General features: G+C 38.4%; 1 pseudogene; it reads right to left on the bottom strand.

Annotated features, from left to right (window-relative positions):
- Window positions 1–5,235: 5,235 nt before the first annotated feature.
- Window positions 5,236–5,916, bottom strand: LOC105725690 (thiopurine S-methyltransferase-like; annotated as a pseudogene).
- Between the last annotated feature and the right edge of the window lie 4,757 nt (window positions 5,917–10,673).

The raw sequence follows: 10,673 nt of genomic DNA, 5'->3' as shown, positions 1-10,673 counted from the left end.
TTTGGGAGGCCGAGGCGGGTGGATCACGAGGTCAAGAGATCGAGACCATCTGGTCAACAGGGTGAAACCCCGTCTCTACTAAAAATACAAAAATTAGCTGGGCATGGTGGTGCATGCCTGTAGTCCCAGCTACTTGGGAGGCTGAGGCAGGAGAACTGCTTGAACGCAGGAGGCAGAGGTTGAGGTGAGCCGAGATGGTTCCATTGCACTCCAGCCTGGGTAACAAGAGCGAAACTCCATCTCAAAAAAAAAAAAGCAGTCTTGTCACTTTCATGGGGTAGCTGCACTGTGCCGGCTCCAGCCCTTAGCTGCCTCGGACTCTCTAAGGTCTGAAGACAACAATGGCTAAGGCTGCAAAATAGTAAAGATGGTGGCCCACTCCTCACTCTGGGAGTGATGTCTCAGGGAGGTGGCTGGCTGTGGTTCAAAGCCAGTGTGTTTTATCCTGCAAGATGCCATAGGAGCAGGGCCTGCAGATAGTCACTGCTCAGTCCCTGGGATTCAGCTCTTTTCCTGGGTTATATATGGGGATCTAATCTCTTGCTTTGCCAGAGTTGCAGCTGCTTTGCTGGTGAGCCTGGGTATCTAAGACTCTTGGGCTCTATGTGTGCTTGAGCAGTGGTTCTGCCAAGACTCCAAGTAGCTCTGTGTGTCAGACTGCAGGCCCTGGTGGAGTGGGTACATGAGGGGATCTCCTGACCCAAGGGTTGCAAATATCCATGGGGGAAGTGTGGGTTACTCAGAGTCCCTTACCCTCTCAGCACTTCCCTGGGCAGGGCAGGCCCCACTGACTCCCTGTTACTACCAGGTGGGTGGTCATCCTGCCTTGCTTTTCTTTGTTTCCTTGATGAATTCCAATGCATGTACTTTGATGATTCAGTTGAAGGTGCTGCATTTACATAGCCCTTCTCTTTCTCTCTGACTGCAGCGCACATTAGTTGCTTCTAGTCGACAATCTTGGCCAGCCTCCAGCATACATTTCTTAAGCAGAAAACAAAAGGCACTAATCACAAAAGAAAAACATTAATAAATTAGATCATCAAGGAGAGATCCAAGATGGCTGATCACTAGCAGCTCGGGATTGTAGCTCCCAGAGAAAACGCACAGAACGAGAGGACGCCACACTTTCAAGATGAATTTTTGTTACCCAGGGACCGGAAGATTCCCAGCGGAGGAGCCCCACGGGTTGCCAGGGCGACTCCTGTGGTCCCCCAGTGCAGCGGTTCTTGGTGCAGAGTAAACGGGACTGATCAATGTTTGGAGCTCCAGGAAGGCAGAGTCGCCCATTTACCTGATTGAAGAAGGGACTCAAGAGGGAAGCCAGACTGGAGATTTCTGGGCAGAAAAGCACCACGAATCTTGATGCCGCTGTTTTGGCTAGCGCAGTGGGTTGCTCAGATTTCGGCGCTGGGAATCAACAAGTTGGACGTCCACTCAGAGACCTAATTTGAAAATAGGTAATTACAAAGATGACAGGTGGATGAACTCACAATGAAGGGAAGAAACCAGCGTAAAAAGGCTGGGAATACCCAAGATGAGAATGCCTCTCCTTCTACAGGTGATCACAGTTCCTCATCAACAAGAGAACAAGGCCTGATGGAGAACGAGTGCATTCCATTAACAGATTTAGGCTTCAGAAAGTGGGTAATAAGGAACTTTAGTGAACTAAAAGAACATGGTCTAGCCCAACGTAAAGAAACTAAGAACCTTGAAAAAAGCTTTGACGAAATTCTAACGAGAATAGACAATTTAGAGAGGAATATAAGTGAATTAATGGAACTGAAGAATACAATATGAGAACGCCATGAAGTATGCACAGGTTTTAACAGTCGAATTGATCAAGCAGAAGAAAGGATATCAGAGGTCGAAGACCAATTTAATGAAACGAGAAGACAAGATTAGAGAAGAAAGAGTAAAAAGGAATGAGCAAAGTCTCCAAGAAATATAGGACTATGTGAAAAGACCTAATTTATGATTGATAGGTATACCTGAATGTCATGAAGAGAATGAATCCAAGCTGGAAAATATTCTTCAGGATATTATTCAGGAAAACTTTCCTAATCTAGTAAGGCAGGACAATACTCAACTCCAGCTAATCCAGAGAACACCACAAAGATATTTCTCAAGTAGAGCAACTCCAAGACGCATAATCGCTAGATTCACTAGGGTTGAAATAAAGGAGAAAATTCTAAGGGCAGCTAAAGAGAAAGGTCAGGTTACCCATAAAGGGAAGCCTATCAGACTCACAGCAGATCTCTCAGCAGAAACCCTACAAACTAGAAGAGAGTGGGGGTCAATATTCAATATCCTCAAAGAAAAGAATTTTCAACCCAGAATCTCATATCCCACCAAACTAAGCTTTATAAGTGAAGGAAAAAGAAAATTTTTCTCGAACAAGCAAGCACTCAGCGATTTCATCACCACCAGGCCTGCTTTACAAGAGCTTCTGAAAGAAGCACTACAAACAGAAAGGAACAACCAGTATCAGTCATCCCAAAAACTTACCAAAGCATAAAGAGTATCTTTATAATAAAGAATCTACATCAACTAATGGGCAAAATAGCCAGCTAGCATTAAATGACAATATTGAACTCACAAATATTAATATTAATTCTAAATTTAAATGGATTAAATGCCCCAATCAAAGACACAGACAGGTGAATTGAATAAAAAGTCAAAACCCATTGGTACACTGTATCCAGATCTATTTCACAAGCAACGACATACAAAGACTCAAAACAAAGGGATGGAGGAAGATTCACCAATTAAATGGAGAGAAAAAAAAAAAAAAAAAACCAGGAGTCTAACTTTCGTCTCTCACAAAACAGACTTTAATAGTAACAAAGACTAAAAGAAACAAAGAAGGACATTACATAGTGGTAAAAGGATCAATGCAACAACAGGAGTTAATGATCATAAATATATATGCACCCAATACAGGAGCACCCAGATACATAAGACAAGTTCTTAATGACTTATAAAGAGACCTGGACTCCCGCACAATAATAGCAGGAGATTTTGACACCACATTGTTAATATTCGACGGATCAACAACATAGAAAATTAATAGGGACATCTATGATTTGAACTTAGACCTGGAATAAGTAAACTTAGTGAATATTTGTAGAATTCTCCACCCAAGGTCCACAGAACATACATTTTTCTCAGTATCACATTACACCTATTTTGAAAGTGACTACATAATTGGAAAATTAGAAGTAAATCACTCTTCAGCATTTGCATAGCATTTCACAGACTTAAATGAAATATTGGTTGGCTGTTTGTTTGTTATTTTCTTCCCTTATTCCTTCCTGTCTCCGTTGTTAAGCACAATTATCGGCATAAAAGAGGTTTTTAATACCTATTTTTAGATTGCATTCCAGCCCGGGCAATAGAGCAAGAATCCTGTTCTCTTTCCCTCTTTTTCTTTCTCTTTCTTTCTTTATCTCATAAAAAAAAAAAAAAGATTATGAACAACATTCCAGTACTATGCCCTCCACACCTATTTTAGCATCTTTTTTAAGGTTTCTTTTTTTCTAAGGCTTTCTAAGGCTTCTTTTCTGGCTTTCTTTCTTTTCAAAAAAAAAAAAAATTAGATCATCAAAGTTAAGATGTCTGTTCTTCAAAAACTCTAAATGCTAACATTTAGGGATCTGCTTGCCTTATTGCCCAATCAGCTGATATTGAAGCTTGCGAGTCTAAAAGCCTTAAGACCCTTAACAGATGAATACAGAACAGATGACCATGAACAGATAAACATGGAACGGATAAGAGATGTCACCAAGCATTTGTCGAAGGCTGAAACGACTGTGTAGGAGTAGTCCAATGAGAAGTGACCTATGTGCATCTTTCTCTCACATGAGCTAAGTCAGTTGGCCACACCTCTATCCACTTTCCATTGTCCCTTATTTTTCTAAGGATAGCAATTCTAATTTTTGTGAGGTTTTTTTTCTGTTCATAGCCTTGTGTTTGTTTTCTCCTATTTCCTTTTCTTTGTTTTGGTCTCTGTCACAATAAAGGCTTTAAAAAATCCCTTGTTATTTTAAGGGGGTTTCAGGAGAGAGAGTGGATAAATGTGTGTATTCTACCATGCTCAGCCTACAGTCTTCAGGTGATTTGGGGGTACACTAAACCTTGAGAACACTAGGCTATAGCCAACAATGTGATATTAACCAACAAGGGAGAATATGAGACTGATTCTTTTTTATGTCCTATTTAAATTTCCAGGATCTATGCCTTCTGCTCTGATAGTTATAATATTTTATTTCATATAGATTGGTTTGTTTAATTAAAATTCATTTCTTGATTCTGTTATATGTATAACAATTATATGGAGAAAACACGTGAAAAGGAATGGTAGGATTTGAGTAAAAGATAAAGATTTATAATAAAAGCAAATCTTTAACATAATTTTTGGGACCACTTTGAACCTTGTTGAAGTGTTACATTTCTTCAATCATTATAAATTTCTTAAAGAATGTCAGTTTTTCTATGTCTATTATAGATAAGTACTATGCTTTACATTTTTATTTTTTTATTATACAAGTAATATATACTGATTGATAAAAAAAATCTTGCAATCTGTCAGTAAGACACACAGGTATAATATTTCATCCCCACCGTACTTCCCTCCAAAGGCACTATTTTAACTTTTTTAGTATGTGTTTTTTTTCTAAAAAGGTATATGCATTTTTGATCAAAGATCTATGGTACGATTTATAAACAGGTTTTATAAACAAGTTTTAAAAATTCATCTATTACATTTTCAGGCCTAAGAACAATTTTATTTTCTTTACTTTCCCTTCCTTCCTTCCTTCCTCTTTATTTTTCTTTCTTTCTTTCTCTTTCTTTCTTTCTTTTTCTTTCTTTCTTTCTTTCCTCTTTCTTTTTTTTGACAGCATCTTGCTGTGTCACCCAGGCTGGAGTGTAGTGGTGCAGTCATGCTCACTGCAACCGCTTCCCAGGCTCAAGTGATCCTCCCATCTCAGCCTCCCAAGTATTTGGAACTACAGGCATGTGCCACCATGCCAGGCTAATTTTTTATTTTTATATTTTGTAGACATGAGGTCTGACTATATTGTCCAGGCTGGCCTCCAACTCTTAATCTCAAGTGATCCTCCCACCTTGGCTTCCCAAAGTGCTGGACTACAGGCACGAGCCACTGTGCCCAGCTTTAGCATGATTTTCAATTGCTCAAAACCATGGTGATGTTACTTGATTTTATTTATGTCTCATTTACTTTTCTGTAAGTAGTTATATCTTTCTAAAAATGTAGTAAATTCCCTAACTTTTATTTTTTTTCAAAAGCATCAGCATTTCCAAGACAATAAATATGCATATAGTCCCAAACAACCTTTCAATTTAAGCATGTGGAACGTAAAAATGGTGGGTCTGCATTTTTGTACTTGAATCATAAGAAAGAACACATATGAGGTACCAAAACCCTTTTCTCAGGAGGAACGACATTATGCCTGCAGAACGTTCACAATCCACCTGGATTAATGGTAAGTAATGCTCCTCTATCCCAAATCCTGTCAGATTTGCCAATATTTGTTCTAGGAAGATAAAAAATACTGCAACAAAGAACTCATATATTTGGTTTCAGGAATTTCAGTGATTGGCTCTTCTGAGTAAGAGAGATTTGCTCTGTAAAAAATTCTTGTATCTCAAGTGCACTGATTTCCACACCAACTGCACTGTGTCCTTGGTCTGCAAAGCATTTCATCTCAACCATTAATACTTTTCCATATAGAGGACAAAATATCCTCAGTCCACTCTTGCCTTTAAGAAAAGTATCCAAATGCAAAGCATTTGGATAAGCTTGCCTTGCCATGCTTCCAGAGTTAGTACTTGGTGTTTCTGTACCTCAGTATCGGAATACTCTTCAATATCAAGTGAAGTTCTTGTACTATCCATAGTTTCAGTGACACCTGTATCTCAAGCATATGTTTTCAATGCATTTCTTGGTTTATTATAAAAGCTATCTCAAAGAATACAGATCAAGAGATGTGTACGGCTAGGTGGGCATATCGCATTCCAGGAAGCTCCACGTGTTCAGCATCAGGGAGCTCATATAGTATCTTGTTCTTGTTTCACAGACACAGCATCTCTCATCTGTCTGAGCATATTATTTACCTGTTTTGAAAGTTTTATTGTTAGCTTTGGCTCTATGTTTTTCCTCTCCAAGTCTTCTCTGTTTATTTTGGTCTCTCTCTCTCTCCTTCTCTCTCTCTCTCTCTCTCTTTTATTTTATTTTTTTTTAAAGATGGGGTTTCACCATGATGGCCAGGCTGGTCTTGAACTCCTGACCTCAGGTGATCCACCCACCTCGGCCTCCCAAAGTGCTAGGATTACAGGCATGAGCCACTGCGCCTGGCTTCCCTCTCTCTCTTTAGTATCAGATGCTTTCTTCAAATATATGATGATATTTGGCTTCCCATTCATTTTAAAAATGAGACACTGCAAAGTGTATTAGTAGTTATACAGATATTTTCAAACATGTTAGGACTCAAAAAGTGCCTTCTATGCAGCACTGGGAAAGTGACTGGATAATGTGGTCTACCAAAACAAGGGAGCAAATAGAGAAAAAGGAAGATTAAAGGAATAGGGAATCTAACACAGGATGATGGCAAAGGGAATATCCAGAACAGTAGATATGCAACAGGACTGGAGAGAAACTAGCCTAAAGCAGAACAAAGACGGAAAGGGCTCCAAGAGGGAATACTTCTGGGAAAATAGAAATTGAGGAATGATCTGAGCTCTTTGCTCATGTGGAAAATAGAACTGAAACAATGATGGGCCGGGTGTGGTGGCTCACGCCTGTAATGCAAGCACTTTGGAGGCCAAGGCGGGCGGATCACCTGAGGTCGGGAGTTCAAGACCAGCCTGACCAACATGGTGAAACCCCATCTTTGGAAAAAAAAAAAGAAAAGAAACAATGATGAAATGTTTGGATACAATAGTGGTAGGTACATGAAAACCTAAGAATATATAGAGAAAAGAGGCAATTATTAATGCCTGGAAAAAGAAGAAATTATAAGAGAAAAGAAAAGTAATCATAGTAGAATACTATGTAATCACTAGTAGAATACTAGTCAGTTCAACTATAAGTAAAATGTATATGATCATACCAATGTAAATGTTGAGTGCCAATTTTCCCTAAATTATAACTCTATTGAGATCATGGGGAGGGGAAGTTTAGTGGAGGAAGCATCAGAGGTCTAAATCCTTATCTACTATCATAGGAAGTCAAAGGTAGAAGTTAAAAGTGATTAATCAAGAAACAGCAATATAAGCGTATTGTTTAGAAAAGTGGAGGCATATGGCAGTAGAGATAACCAAAACATTTGACAGTTGTCTCCTTTGAGGAGCAAGTTTGGGAGTTTGGGAATAAATTGGCCAAGAGAGACCTATTATTTACTGGTTGTCTTTTTAGCATTATTTGACTTTTTTTTTTTTTTTGAGACAGAGTCTCACTCTGTCACCCAGGCTGTTGTGCAGTGATGCTATCTCAGCTCACTGCAAGCTCCGCCTCCTGGGTTCAAGCAATTCTCTTGCCTCAGCCTCCTGAGCAGCTGGAATTACAGGTGACCGCCACCACGCCTAGCTATTTTTTTTGTATTTTTAGTAGACACGGGGTTTCGTCATGTTGGCCAGGCTTATCTTCAATCCCTGACCTCAGGTGATCTGCCCTCCTCGGCTTCCCAAAGCACTAGGATTATAGGCATGAGCCACTGCACCCGGCCCATAATTTGACTTTCTAAACTATATTGACTTTCTACTTAAAAAAAATAAATTTACTTGAAAGTTGTATTAAAATGCAGATTCATGGGCCCATCCGTGGAGATTTGTACTTACTTAGCAGGGGAATAAGCAAATAAGGGAATCAGCATTTTAAATGAACCTTCCAAATTTGAGAAACAAATCACTGTAGCTGTTTTCTGTGCTTGCTCTAAATATAACTTTACAAAAACACTTTTGGTGGTTTAAAATTTTTCTTCTGATTTTACTGTTCTTATTTCTTCCTTGACTTCAACCTTCTTGCTAATGTATGAATAGGTATATATGTGCTATTTAAAAACATTTGTCCTTCAGTGTGCCTATTTTTCCATCTTTTGTGTGCCTCGTTTTATAGCATAAGCTCATTTGAGAACTCCCTATAAGGTCACATCATCTTCAGATTCATTCCCCTTTTATTTTACCTGGGGCTTATTTTTAGTTGTATAGTGAAAATTTCATTTTAGAGAATTTCCCACCTCTTAATACAAGCTTCTCTAGGAGGGTCTGAGTCCACAGGTTCGTAACAACATTTTCTCTGAGCTTAACTGCCTCGGATTACGTAGACAATAAGAGTTCCTTGATTTAAAATTTGTTGTCTTTGTCCTAAATGTAGGAAATGCCTCTCAGTCTAATTCTTGCCTCATGATGCCACAGGACACAATAATATAAGGTTTTACTGATTCTCTAGGGCGTTACAACTTTAAAGTTCTGACATGGAAGAGTGGCCTCTGGCAAATTACCGTAGCCTAACCCCTGACCTACATGCTGATTTCAAAAAAGAAATGCTAAACCAATCTAAAACATTCATTTTAAATTGGAAACAAAACATCTAGCTCAGGATTAAAGAAATTTACCTGAATATTTGGAAATATATATATCTTTTATTTAATGAATATTCTTTAAATTTCTCCTATAAAATTCTAACTGATGATTGTTGGACATGCAAAAAGACATACTGCATGTCTATCTAACTAAAGGAAAATGTTACTGCTGATGATTCTTATTGCTATATGAATATTTTATTTACTTAGTATATTTTACTATTTTTGTAAATTCAAGATTCCCGTAATAGAGATAAAGCAATGGGCACACATGAAATCAAGCTGAGAAAATGTACTTCTGATGTTTGATGTATGTTTGTTTTAGTTTAATCAATTTGACCATTTTTTAATGCTCCATTATGTTAGATGTAAACTTTTTTTGTTGTTTTTTTAAGATAGTGTTTTGCTCTTTCACCCAGGCTGCAGTGAAGTGGTGCGATCTCGGCTTACTGCAAACCACCCACCGGGTTCAAGTGATTCTTCTGCCTCTTAGCCTCCCGAGTAGCTGGGATTATAGGTGCCTACCACCACGCCTGGCTAATTTTTCTATTTTTAGTAGAGATGAGGTTTTGCTGTGTTGGCCAGGCTGGTCTCAAACTCCTGACCTCAGGTGATCCACCAGCCTCAGCCTCCCAAGGATTACAGGAGTGACCCTCCTCACCCAGCCACAGTTTTTATTTTCCTAATATTGAAACAACTACATAATTTCTATAACGTTATTTGTATACATTAAAGCAGTATTATATAATATGTATCTAAAGCATCAGCTGAATTGAATCCTTACATTCCTATTATGACACAGTAACATTACTGTGACATTTTTTGAATTCAAGTCTGATATTAAATTATGAGCCGGGCGTGGTGGCTCACGCCTGTAATCCCAGCACTTTGGGAGGCCGAGGCGGGTGGATCACGAGGTCAAGAAATCGAGACCATCGTGGTCAACATGGTGAAACTCCGTCTCTACTAAAAATACAAAAACTTAGCTGGGCATAGTGGCGCGTGCCTGTAATCCCAGCTACTCAGAAGGCTGAGGCAGGAGAATTGCCTGAACCCAGGAGGCGGAGGTTGCGGTGAGCCGAGATCGCGAGAGCCGAGACTGCACTCCAGCCTGGGTAACAAGAGCGAAACTCCGTCTCAAAAAAAACCCAGAAATTATGAAAGATCTAAGCCTCAGAAATTTAGTTACTTTGGTTTTCCTTTCAAGCCCAGATAGAGAAACTGTTATATCAAACACATTTTAATGTGACCTCTATAACTTTGTAGAAGACATAGATTAATTAGATTTGGTTTCAGTGACTGTGGGAAATAAAAAGTGGTTACTAACGTGGAGACCCAAAGCCTACTCATTCATATTTGAGGGTTTTCCTTATTGTCAACACCAAAAGAACTGACTTAAGCCCCACAGAAGTTCTTCAACTGGATGAACTGATTACATTGCCCATTTGGAATGTTTAGTATCCACGGTATATATTTTCATCCTGCTGCTGAGGAAAAAGTGAACCAATTCAAAACATTACGTATAATTCTTTGTACTTTAGAAGTCAGAACAGATGATTTTTAAATAAACGTTCTTTGACCTTAAATAGCAGTTCTTCATAAAATTTGGACATTTACATGGAAGTTCCCGTTTGTAGTCAGTAGTGCTGCATTTGATTCTTAGACAATTCAACTGAAATTATGCAGTATTTCTATGTTTCCTAGTTTAAACAAGAAGTCACTTTCCAGACTAAAGTTACTATGTGTGTAATCCTGAAAGATGATAGTAGGGCACTGTTTAAAGAAAACCAACTTTCTAACTTCTATAAAGCTGAATTATACAGATATATTTAGCATAATTTATTTAATATCATAAATCTGAAAGAATTCTAAAATATTTTGACTAAATGTTAACATTTTCTCTTTTAAAGAAATATTTATGTAGTCATTAACGTAGGAAAATAATTTGTGACAACATCTCAGGAAACTGTACACACAGAAACTTCTCAAGCTAAGAGCTACAGACAATAAGCGTATTCTATAAAAATAGCAAACTGTTATTGAAAACAATTGGTAAGTTAATAAATCTGTATA

The sequence above is a fragment of the Aotus nancymaae genome, unplaced genomic scaffold, assembly GCF_030222135.1.
Source record: "Aotus nancymaae isolate 86718 unplaced genomic scaffold, 86718_ANA_hifiasm-v0.15.2.pri h1tg000004l, whole genome shotgun sequence".
In the NCBI taxonomy this organism is placed as follows: domain Eukaryota; kingdom Metazoa; phylum Chordata; class Mammalia; order Primates; family Aotidae; genus Aotus; species Aotus nancymaae.
This window is presented reverse-complemented; position numbering and strand designations above follow the sequence as displayed.